Source organism: Podarcis erhardii, assembly GCF_964252035.2.
Source record: "Podarcis erhardii genome assembly, chromosome: 5".
In the NCBI taxonomy this organism is placed as follows: domain Eukaryota; kingdom Metazoa; phylum Chordata; class Lepidosauria; order Squamata; family Lacertidae; genus Podarcis; species Podarcis erhardii.
In genome coordinates, this window is record NC_138509.1 from 20,095,477 (window position 1) to 20,108,893 (window position 13,417).

The 13,417-nt window shown below is 40.0% G+C and overlaps 1 protein-coding gene across 4 annotated transcripts in view; it reads left to right on the top strand.

Annotated features, from left to right (window-relative positions):
* Positions 1–13,417, top strand: part of LOC309341560 (heparan-alpha-glucosaminide N-acetyltransferase-like) — a 178,957-nt gene that overhangs the window by 83,218 nt on the left and 82,322 nt on the right. The gene's annotated exons all lie outside the window — the stretch shown is intronic.

Sequence of the window (13,417 nt, forward strand, 5' to 3'; positions counted from 1 at the left end):
TGAAGAAGCAGAATATTTTGGCCTGGTTCCGCCTGCCTGTTGTCTTCCAAAGGAAATGAGGGACAATGGGATGAGGCACCCACTGGATCAAATTACTTTCTGAACTGGTAGAGTTGTTTTATTAAAATGGGATCCTTAGAATTTGCATAGCGAGAAGTTTTGATTTTCCTAAAAGGATCAAGTGCTCACTTTAGAGGAGCGGTTGTAATTTTGCAGGAGTTAAATATCTGACCCATAAATTGTTAGCACTGGGTCACAGTTAGTGAACTCCCTTTCAAGAGTTAATTTTATTTCACAGCTCTGGGGAAAAGTACATTTATCTCAGGTTGGTTGGCCTGCTCTGTATCACTGCTTTGTTGCATTTTGCCCTTTGAGGTGAGAACCAAAGTACTTTTGGAATGCTGTGCTGTAATTTTGAATCATATCCCCCCTTGGAATAATTGCAGCATTTATAGCTAAAACCCAAGAGATGTGCTGTTGAAAAGGAAATGAACATTTTTCTGTAGAAGAAACTGCTTAAAAGAAATCAGTAGACTATTTGCTCACATCCATACCTTGTTGCCTTTGTTCCTCCTCATTATCAAACTTTACACTGTCAGTCCTTGGGGCCACACTTATGCATCATGCTAATGGATAGTGCTGCATAAAATCATGAATACCAGTAGTCCAAAATAGTATTTCTGCAGCTCATTCTTCCCATTATTGCAGAAGGATTAACTGATATTACTTCATTTATTTATTCACTTTCTATGCCACCCTTCACTCGAAGATCACAGGGCAGTTTACAATACAGGTAATGACTGATTTATGTGCATTAGTTTTGTGTGCGACTGCACACGCATGCATAGCAGTGATCTGGAAGTGGCCAGAAAAGGGGGCAGACTGGGAGTGGGAGCATGGCAGGGGCATAATCTAACCGCTGTGCAAATCAGGGATTGCCTGTATTAAAAACAAAAAAATACGTAACATAGAATCAAACAAAAATACCGTAATAATCTACATACACACTGTATTTTATTGTATTTATTTATTTAAAGTCATTTGGTGCCAGTCTAAAAGACTCAATTTACCTTAGTGCTATGTCTGTATTGGTATTAGGTTTGTGCTTGTGTTGGGTGCTATTGAGCCTGATCTGAAAACAGTATTGAGGGATGCTCTAGGAATAGCTTCTTCCTTAGCCTCCTTACTGCACCACAACAGTAGCCTGCTATGAATTACCATTTCCTCTCTCTCCACGTACAGAACTGAATGAATGTCCTGTTTTGTTCCCTGGTTCCCATGATTCTAATTGATATAAATACTTCCTCTTTCTTGCAGCAGCAGCAGCAGCAGCAGCAATCAGGCATCACTTTTTGCAACTTGTTTCTATCCATTTTCTTTATCAGTGGTCCTTGTTCCTTCCATCCCATCTGCTTTTCCTTGACCATCTGTCAAGACTGAACATATGATCCTGTTTTGCACTGGGTCAGAATGTTGGCCTACCTAGCTCTCCAAGGGGAGCTCTCCAAGGTCTCAAGCATAGGTCTTTCCAGGCCTGCTATCCAAAGTTCTTTTACCGGAGGTGATGGGGATTGAAACTAAAACCTTATGCATGCGAAGAATATGCTCTGTTACAGAGCTGCAGACCTTTCCCAAGATTCTCTCTTGACACCGTTTTAAAGTGAATCCATATGCCATTTTGGATAGGAATTAAGCTCGGTCTTACATGGATTGCACAAACTGCAGTTCTAAACCAAGCAAAACCGACGTCCATAATCAGTATCATACATGAATATAACAAGGGGAAAAGCTGTAATAAGCCAGGAAGAGAGGAGGGAGGAAGCCTAGAAGATTTCTATATCAAATTACTGTGAATTTTCATGCCAGGATGTGAACTGAGTGCATTCAAAGTGGAGGGGATGTTCAGCTGACCTTTTCAGCTGTTTTGAAATGGACTTTGCCAGTGACAGGGAAGTACTGGAAAAATTAGCTGTGGCAAAGAGGCACACTTTGCCTGTGGGTAGGGTTAATAGGCCAGCAAAGCCAGCCTACTGCCTGTCAGAGTAGATTACAAATCAAACTGTGGCTTGTGGGTTCTATTTACTTCTTTTAAACCATCATTTATAACATGCATTTTCTTTGCAGTACAGCTCAAGAGTGTGATGGTGCTGTTGGCTTGGCTGTGGTATTTTTTGACATGGGTTTGGTTGTTGCAAGCTAGAGAAAGTTTGAAAAAGTTTTGGTAGGGTCAGGAGAAAAGAGACAATCGGAGGAAAGCAAACAAGATCAACTGTAGTAGACCTGTAACCGGGGCTAGTTTGTCAAATATCAACACAGTGCATGCACCCAAACTGTGATATGCACACACACTTTAAGTTGTTGATCTAATCTGGGAGTAAAGCACCAAAGACCATAACTGAGTATAACCTACTCCTTCCTAAATCAGAATCTGAGACTTTTAGAAATCTCTTCTCCCCTGGAAATCTGTTGCTGCTCAGATTTGTGATGGCTAAGACAGGCCAGCAAAATGTGGAATTCACCAAGCTAAATGTAACTCACTATTCACATATAATGTCCCACCAGGAGATGCACGAATCTGTCTGTGACTGAAAAAAAATGCTTTTGTTGTGTGCCTAAACACTGATGCAAAGGTGATGGTGGGGTGCATATGTTAACATGCCATCAATCTGGCAATATTCAGGTTGCTCTATCTGCACTTCCACTTTTTCATTCCAAGCCTCCAGTTTAAAGGCTTTGGCCCTGTATGCCTGAAGGAGCATCTCCACCCCCATCATTCAGCCCGGACACTGAGGTCCAGCTCCGAGGGCCTTCTGGCAGTCCCTCATTGCAAGAAGTGAGGTTACAGGGAACCAAGCAGTGGGCCTTCGCACCTGCCCTGTGGAATGCCCTCCTGTCAGATGTCAAGGAAAGAAAAAACTATCTGAGGAGGTTTTTAATCTTTGATCTTTTACTGTGGTTTTATAATTTGTTGGAAGCCACCTAGAGTGGCTGGAGCAATTCAGTCAGATGGGTGGCACATAACTAACTAACTAACTAACTAACTAACTAACTAACTAACTAACTAACGTTTCTAGTTATCTCCCTCCGCAACACCTTCAGTCTTGAACTCCGTCTTCCTTTAATATGCTTTCCACCTGGTGGAGTACACCATCGAACATGCTTCTGCTCCTGAATGCTCCTGTATTCTGCTTGCAGGATTCCCAAAGGCATCCATTTGACCAATTTTTAAGAACAGAGTGCTGGACTAGATGGCGCATTGGCCTGATCCAACAGGTACTTCTTAGATATGTAATATGTAGGGGGCTGCTCTAACCACTTACCCTTTTCAGTTTACCAAGGTTAGCTTCAGGTAGATGTGTGCCTGGGCAACTCAATTTTCCTTTTGTAAAGTTCTGGTCCTGGTAGATGAAAAAAGCTATAAAGAATTTTTTTTGAGGCCAGCATGTATTAGATTAGTCAGAGGACTGGGTTTGATGGTTGTGTGTGTGCTTCCAGTGTAATATCTGAAGGAAGAACTCATACATCTCTGACAAAACCAGAGGATGCTCACCTCTTCTCACCCCAAGATAATGGAACATGTAAACATCAGTGGGTGCATCTCTCCCTGTGAATTTGCCCTATTTTTTTTGGGGGGGGGGAATGAAACAAAATCCCTGCATGTCAAAAATACTACCACATGACAGGGAGAGAGAGGTTTACTGTAGCATTTTCCCCAATTTGCCAATGTACTTCATCATGGAGCTTTTTATGTGGGGGAGCAAAATATGAACTCCCCTGCTTTCTGCATCTTTAAGTCGTACAGTCTAGGATTCTGCTATCACAGTCTACCACCTCATTCTGAATAATGTATAGATTTGGATCTAAATGTTGATTGGGTTAAGTGTCTCCATAAAAGCCATTTGTGTGTTGTCATAGCACAATTGAGAGCATTTGCCCAAACACTAACATAAATGGTTTGGTGTTATAACTGGCACCTCATTGTGGTTAAACTTTAGTTCTTGAGAGCGGTTAAATATTTGGAGTGATATAACTAGGCTTATTAATTTAATGATGCCCCTGTGGTACGCCTTGTACAATCATCATTTATAGCAATCAGGAAATGGGTCACTGTGCAATTAGTGACATATATACAGAGACGAGCAATTCTATAAATGAAGCAGAAGTAGTAATTTCCTATCCTGAATGGCTAGGCCTTTTGTTCGACAATTTTCTGTGCAACTGCTTTGCAGCTTATTGATACAGGAATCACTCATTGTTAATGAGAGGAAAACATGTAATTTATATTGAATCCCTGAAGAATATAATCATTAATATCTCCCATTTCTATATTATAGCTTTAATAGCAGAGCTAAGGCTGCTGTCCGATTATACTTTTGCAGATCACTCATGTTTCGGAAGCTTGCTCTAAAATAAATACAAAGTGTATTTTGAGCAGACGTGGGCATGACAGGCTAGATATAGACACAAGTGGGAGTCCACAGGATCTGGATGGATGTCTGAGGGTGGCACACTCAGGAAGGAGCTGCAGGACCCTGGACAGCTCCAAACAGATAATTTGCTTGGTCTAGAGCTCAACTGAGGCCTTTTATTTCTATCAGTCCAAGCTATCCCACAGAAACTTCATCCTTTTCCTGGAGAGTCTTGAAGCCGTAATCCTCTGGCACATCTCAGCCAGTCCTGACCAGGCTGGGTTCCTCCTCCTCTGTGTCAGAGTCGTGACAGCTGCTCAGGGTCAAGAGCATATATATTCAATGGACCCAAGTTGTACATCTGCACAAGCAATCAACCCAGTCAGTTTCCCCCCAATATTTGTGTTTGAGGGAAGAAAGAGGGTTTTGGTCATACAAGGGTCATACAAAAGCAGCCACAAGCATTGTATTACATATACAGGCCATTTTATGGGCAACTGGGCATTTGGGATGTGTTCATTAGCTGAAGGGTGTATGAATCCTGAAAGCTGCCCTGTAGCGTGGGATGGAGTTGCCGTTGTCTGGTTTCATTTTATTTTTTTGCTGGTCATTTTGGCTTTTCCCTGGTAGGAGCAAGGAGCAGTTCTCCTGGCAAGCAACATTCTGTACTGTACTTTTGTCTGCTGATCATTGTCAAAGGCTTCACTGTTGCAAGTGTAGCACAATATAGATGCCTAAGCTTCAGTTTTCTTTCCCTCAGTCCCTGTGATCTCTCAGGTTATCCCTTTGAATATTCCTTCTATGCACCAAGTCTTTCCAGTGCACAGATTCTTAAAAGTCATGTCCACACTGCTTATTACTGGAGATAAGCCCTTATTATGGTCCAGTTGATCTTGGTACAAAAACTATACATTATAAAATGTCATTTAAGGGGGAACCCCCCCCCAAATTCTATTTAAGATAACCAAATTCTATTTATAGTTGGTTATCATTTGGTATTCCTATCACATGCCTTCCAAGCAATCGCTGTTCCTAGGTCTTACGTAATTGTGCTCTAGAAACACTGTGTGCCAATCAAAAGGTTAATAATTCTGCAAGGAGAGAGCAAGGACCAATCAAGGAAAGGCTCTAGACGTAGACTATTTTAAGTAATTGTGCTGCAACAGAGATGTAATGAGATGGTGATTATAGAGCTGATCATTTGTAATGGTCTGAAGCTGAAGATTTGGCTGGTTGTTTCAGATCAATATGTGAACTCCAGCCTTCCTCATCACTGCATCTTCTAGCTGTGTGTGAGAACCTCTCCTCTCCAACCATTCTCTCTGCCAGTTTTCCTCCCCCTATCAGAGTCCACCCTCTGGCATTTTCTCCTTTCTGGCATTCATCTGCGCCACTTTTTCTTCCAATCCTCCTTTTCCAGGCTCCATTGCGTTCTTTCTTCAGACCTCCCTTTTCATGGACTTCTTCCTTCTCTTTTCCTAGTGTAACAAAAGTTTCTTGGCCTATGTTTTACTTGATAAGAAGTCAATGAGATATAACTTTATATTTCAAAGAGTTAATTATTAAAAATGCTTTTAAGACTTACTCATTGGAGTTAAACACAAATCGAAAGCTCCCAGTCTATTCGGATGAATAGATCAGGCACTTTTGGTTTGTGTTTTTGGTTTTGTGAGTTTGATGGTTGAATGAGAGTGGATAATTTATTATGTAATTTATTATTTCTTAATCACAACATGATCAGCGGATATGGCTGCAACTTAGATTGTGATGAAGCCTATTTGCAACAAAAGACACCTATGTGAATGAGTTAAAGGACAGTATGAAATAAGGACAGGTTATTATTTTGAAGGGATCACGCTCCAGCTGAATTTATTTCATCTTCAATGACAGCCAGTATTTCAGCGTGGAATTTCTATATACAGTCAAAAGTGTCTGGCCTGGTGTTAATTGTTCTGTCTGAATTAATATGGCCATGTTATTTATTGGAACAGAGCAATCAGACCCAGCTGCTGACTGTAGCATGGGGGGCCCATTTCAATTAACAGGCCTATCCTCCCAAAGGAGCAATTGCATGAAATGAGCAGCAGGCATACAATGAAAACAGAGGGGGTGGGTGACTGCCGTTTGGAGAACAAAGATAGTGTTTTGTGCAGGATAGAAGATAATCAAATACATCCTTTGCTGCACCAGCTTACCTTTTGTCAAACTGGGGATAAATTTCAATTTGAAAACCAAGTACTGAGGTCTGAAACAACTGGCTGGACAACTAACTAAATTGTGAGCATGCTCAAAAGTTATGCTCAAAAATGAATATATATTTTTTGCATAACTTTCGCTGCCTTATGCCCTGTGTTTTCTTCTTTAAGGGTCTACCCCTGGCCTTTACTCTGCTGTTTTGTAAATCTGTGTGTATTACATATGCCAGGTTTTGCTGGTGTGGTCACATTGGCATATGCCACTGTCTAGTGTAATACTGGGAGGTATGGCTGGCTGACATATTTAGCACCTGAGGTTGTGCCATTGGACTGATTTAACAGTGCTTGTGTAAGATGAAGTTCAATTTTAGAACACCCCATTTGTCTTGGGGAAATGTCTACAGTCCATTAGAAGTGCTCTTGATTCAAAAAAGTAGGCATTATTCACTCCACTATGCCTTTTGTTGTTACTTTGACTCATTGATGATATAAAATTCCCCAGGGAGCTATTAATCCTTCTGCTACTGAAATGTTAGTAAATTTTGGTACATAGGGCATCACCTTCCTGCCTTTTATAGCACTGATAGTTTGTTGTGTCTCATCTCATAGCAGCATATTGCTTTTCTCATTAGGAGCTTCGATGTGGCCAATTTCATTGGCTTTTTCATTTGTGCTTCTTTAAAATCATGTTCTCTGGTGAATTATGAGCCAGTAAAACACCGGCTCTTTGATCAGAGCACATGTGTCTGGGTGGTTGTTCAAGAATACTGCAATATTATACGTTCCAAGCAATACAAGCACACTAGGTGTTAAGATGTAATTCAAGTTGTGCCTAATCAAAAGCACTGTACAACTTCATCTCTTGTCAGTTTTGTTTTTATTGGGTTAAATAAACGGGGGTTAAAATACTCAACACAGTACAGTCAAACAGGAATAACTAAGCAAAATGGAAGACAGAATGCATTATGAACTTTTTAATGGTTTCAAATATGATGGCCCTGTCTTTCTTAATAGATAGCATTATTTGTTAAGTACTCAAAGAGCTTCACAAACACGATCCCTACAACTACGATGTAATTAAGACTGGTACAATTATCACTACATTAGGGGTTATTTTGTGTTTGCAGGTGTGTGAGAGAGAGACAGAGATAGAGAGAATGGCTTGCCTAAAGCCATTTAAACTACAAACTTATACTTGCTTTATTGGGGGTATGTCTTATTGAATTAAATGGGACTTACTTCTGAGTACCCATTTATTTATTTTACACAGTAGAAACTGTTCTATATTCTGAGAACCAACAAGAATTTAAAACTGCAGAAATAAAATAGACTGATTTGGATGGGCTTGGGAGCAAATAACAGTCTTCAACCAAAAAAACACCCATGTTGGGCTTGCAGAGAAATGGTGCCACAGTGCTTTCCCAGAGGAACATATGGCACCATCAACAAATCTTCATCCACAGAACTCAGCGACCAGGAAGGGATGCAGGGGGAGAGATGACTTCTCAGATATTATCCATATCCATTTGATTGCATTGTTGGTGAGTTTGTTGCTGAGATTTGCCATTGTTGCCACTTGCCCAGGTGAAGAGAAACCTTTGCTCTCTTTGGACACTAATATATTGTGTTTCGCATGCCTGATGTTTGGTAGTAGTAAACTTCCAGTAAAGGTTTGAGGGACACTGTTCTCCTGTGGCTACCGTGAGCTTGGGGAGGCAGCAACAGCAACAATAGTCTGAGGAAGAGGACTGTTTTTCCTTACTGTTCCCTCAGTGCTTCCAGCAGTGTCCTGCAGCAAGCGATTCAGAAGCCAGGAGCTGCTGATTCCATCTGCTCAATGAGACTTGCAAGCATTTACCAAGAGGGTAAATGGAACTGTAATGAAAATTTTAGAATTAAGAGGTTTAAAATGTTATGATAGTTTAGACAATGTCATGGAATTGAGACAACTTCTTAGGGGGAAGAGGAAACAGGGATGATCCAGGTCACCCTATGTGCATAGCTAATATACAGTTTAAAAATAATCTCTTCCATAAGTTTAAAAAGACATGAGCAGATTCGATCCATTATAAAACGAGGCAATTGTATATTGAGTTGAATGTCGATAGAATCTAAAATGCAAGTGATTCAGTCAAGCAAATAATCAGGATCAGAAGTAGCATTATTTTTAACAGATAAACACACTACTTTTGTGAACAGATTGTATGGTATTCCCCTAATTATATCCCTTTTTAAATTTCAGATATCCAAATGGCTTGCAAATACTATTGATGTTTTGCTCTGAGACTCAGAAAAGCTTTGTAGTTCCTCTTAATTCCCCACCCCCTTGCTTGTAATATGTACTGTAACTTATAAAATGGACATACTTTGACACTTTCACTTACATTAAATATTCCAGTGATTATCGTTTGCAGTTAGCTGAGGCATGAAAGCTTTTCTTTAGCGGATGTTTTCTTTATATTTTAATCCAACCCTCTTCTCAGTTTGTCATGTTGTAAAATATCATCAACACAGTAATAGCCCTACACTCAGAGCCATCCCATGATATCTCTATCCCTGATACAGATAAAATGTGTGACTTCCTACTCTTCTGTGAAAGGAATCGGGAATGGGAATCAACTTTGATTTCCTGCCCTTGGTCCCTCTTCTGTCTTCTTTCAGTCAAATGGGCTGGAGACGGAACAGGAGTCAATCCATGATGGTTATCTGAGGTACAGCAATCACTGACTGCACCACATTGGGTACCTCTGGTGTCAGAAGTTACGCTGATTGAGCAAAGGAAGCGAGGACAGCAAGCATTATCGTTTTCTGCCTTCAACTTGCTAATAGGTGAAAATGAAATCCAACTGATCCTTTCTGAAAATGGTGTGAAATATTTGTCATTTGGAAGCATAAGCTGTTGCATACTTTCACAGAAAACACATCAGTAGTTCTGAAACAATTTTAAGCTGAGATTCCAAGTTGAAACTGGGACTTGGTAGCAATTAAAATCCTATTTGTCGGAGGCTACCTTGAAAATGTATTAATTGGCACATGGCATTAACTGATACCTTGACATTAGAATAAAGTGAATAATTAGGAGAGAACTGAATTGCTTATGACCTTATTGTGAAATTACCCAATTGTTTTCTCTCCTCATTGGAGAACTCTTAGTTCACTGTGCATTGAACTATATCAGTATTAAAATTTAATTTTTCCCTTTTCTATCAGAAGTGACCTGCAACATTTAAGCTACTGTTTGCATCTCTGAGGAGGGGACTGATTTAAATATTGTAAATTTGACCATCTCTGTTTACTTTCTCTGCTGCTACCAGAATGGAAAGGAAGGTGGCAAAAAACCAGCAAGAATTTGGTATAATACTATTATTTGGGATGTACCACTTTTCGAAAATGACTTAACCTCTGCCTCTGTTGCTAGGACAACTAATGGATATAATTGGAAAAATCTATGTTAAAGAGACACAGGGTGTGAATGAGTAGAGGAGCTGAAGAATTTCTGAAGTGTTATGGTATAATGATGAAATTAATGGATTGAAATGCTATATGACCAAATTGTATTCCCTCATCACTTCATATTTTAACTCCCAAACTTGCATTCCCCCCTCAAATTGTTCATCCTGTATCTCAAGCTTATAAATACTCCTTGAAAAGTTCCTATAAAAACACAGGTTCATTTAACACACCAATGCAATGCTTAATAACCTGCTATATAATCTGAAAATTGCAACACATTCTCCTGGGATTAAAAATAATGTCTCTAATGGCATTTTCACATGGATTCATATTGACCCACAAAAGAGTTAAGAATTAGATCATACCATATAACTCTATCGAATTTTTAGACAGGGTCCACGACAATCATGCCTTCTTTGACTCTCTGTTCATTATGTTTCAAGATATTTAACTGACCTGAAATCAATGAAGCTGTGTTGGATTTCTTGAAAAGATATAACGGTAAAAAGAGAAAGAAGATCTCAAAAAAAAGGTTTTTGGTCTGCAGTCCCAGTCATGCCCAAATCTGAAATGTTGACTACTCTTAAATAACGCTTAAGGAAAAGTGTTTTTTCCTACCCATTTTCCCCCCAACATTAAACTAGCTGTGTTTGTCACTTGATAGCAGTACCAGGACATGTTTGTGTGTTTTATTTGGGGATCCTAGGATTACTGACCAAACACTTGTTTATTTGTGGAGAAATATTTGTACCTGAGTCCAGTGTGACTTGTGAACAGATCTATTAATGATGGAAGGCTTATTTTGCAATGCTTATTTATGAGTGCTGGTGCTGGCTAGTAGATTTGAAGTTTTGCTGCAGACTTTCCCCTTACTATATTTTGCTGCTTCCTTCAGGATTCAGATAAGGAAAATAGCAGTGTCTCTTCTTTCTGTTACCTAGCCTGAGAAATACTTGTATCCGAATGGTTAATAAATCACTTCTTGTACCTGAGCATTAGCGTGGAAAGATAAGTGGTACAAATATTCTTATGTTTTCTGGGCTAGCAAAGACACGCTCCCTAGAAATACAGCTGATAGCGGTGGATCATATGAGATAGCAGGCTAGCACAAAAATAGTCCTTTATAATAAGAATAATAAAAAGCATGTAATGGCTTAGAAAATGAGACAAAAGTGCTAATTTGTTTGCAGAGCAAGCTGAAGCAAAATCCACAAGAGAGAGAGTGAGGAAACAATGTGAAAAATTAGAATGTAGGAAAAGTAATATTACAAAGTGTGTCAAAGCACCCACAGATACGGTCAGTACAAATGAATAAAAGAGGAAATGAATGGTTTTCTATGTTTGCCATTGGTAGGCAATATGTTTGGTGTGTTGGGTTGTTGCTAGTATGGTTTCTTGCTTTAAACCATGTAAGAATCATATCATAAAGCCATTAAAAATATATATGGTGGCATTGCTCTTGGAGCACAGTGTGCAGTTCTGGTTGCTGCCCCTCAAAAAGGGTATTAGAGAGCTGAAAATAGTTAAGAGAATGGTTAAGAAATGCTTAAGAAAATGATCATTGGGCTGGAACAACTCCCTTATAAGGAAAGGCTACATTTTAGTTTAGGGGGAAATGAACGAGAGGGAGATGATGATGATGATGATGATGATGATGATGATGATGATGATGATACTGGCTGGGTTTCCCCAGCCATTCTGGGCAGCTTCCAACAAAATATTAAAATACAATAATTCATCAAATATTAAAAGCTTCCCTAAACAGAGATGTATAAAATAAAGCACAATGTAGAGACAGTAGTTGGGGAGAGTTTTTTTTCTCCATCTCTCATAATGCCAGCACTTGGGGTCATCCACTGAAGCTGAATGGTGTTGGATTCAGGACAGACAGAAGTTCTTTTTCACCCACTGGACAGTGATGGCTGCTAATGTGGACCGATTTAGAGGGGAGTCAGACAGCTTCATGGCAGATCAGGCTGCCAATGGTTGCTACTCATGATGGCTATGTAATGCTTCTATTATCAGAGGCAATGTGCTTCTGAATACCAATTGCTGCAGATCATGAGCTAGAAAGGAATACTGCATACGTGTCCAGTTTGAAGAATTTGACTAGGTGCATCTTTGATGCAGCTGGGCTCTTCTTAACGGTTGTGCGCTTTGCTATTGGAGTAAATGGACAGTAGCCACGTACCAGGCCACTGTGGTTAAATGAGATGAGCAGTAGCAGGCCCATGGCCTGTCAAAAGGCTAAAAACAGAATAGCTTTTTTATGAGGAAGTGGGTTAGGTAGGATATACAGTGGTACCTCGGGTTACATACGCTTCAGGTTACAGACTCCGCTAACCCAGAAATAGTACCTCGGGTTAAGAACTTTGCTTCAGGATGAGAACAGAAATCATGCTTCAGTGGTGCGGCGGCAGCGGGAGGCCCCATTAGCTAAAGTGGTGCTTCAGGTTAAGAACAGACCTCCAGAATGAATTAAGTTCTTAACCCGAGGTACCACTGTAACAGAGGAAAGAGGACAAATGTAGGAGGCAAGCAGATGAATGGGTAACAATGGTTCTTAACTGGCCCCACACCCATGAACTACTGTAAGTGATGATGGACCACTTAATATACCGTATTAATTTTCTTCACTGCCAGCACCATTATCAAAACCAGGGCTATGTTATGAGTATCATGGTCCCTAGGCTACTAAGGCAGGTTCCTTTAACTGATACGTTTTTAGGGAATAGATAGTAGATTGCAGAACCACTGTGTTATTCTGTTGGATAACCCCAGCCCCGGTCAAAACAGACTTGATCTTCATTGTCAGAAGAAATAAACCAGGTGCAAATCCCAACTGTTCTGTGGACCACAGTTTGAGGAATATTGTACCCGGGAATCTGCGGAAGTGAAATATACCACTTACAATGGTAAGTGTCTAAAGACAGGGACCTGTCTTTAGTTTACCTTGCTCAGTAAAGCACCATATATACACTGAAGGTGCATTATAAATAATACTAAATGCTTCTGCAACAACTTGAATGAATGCTCATCTTAATTTCTTCTTGCTGGTATCCTTGACATTTTCAGTTTTCAAAAAAAGATGCACCAAATTTAATTTATATTAATCTGTCCAATGAAGATTTCATGGGTAAGTTTAAACAAGCTTGAGTCAGTGGTGCATTCTGCTATCTGCATCATGGCAGCTGCTGATGCTATTTCATAGAGCTAAAGCACACCTGTTGCTCCAGGACTTTTCTTCCTGGGTTAAATGACAGCCATCCCATACTGCCACAACTTACAAGCCACCCCCTACACAAAGGGTAGGTAAAATACCACAAAGACCCCAATACTGTCTGCAAAGCACCCAAAGAA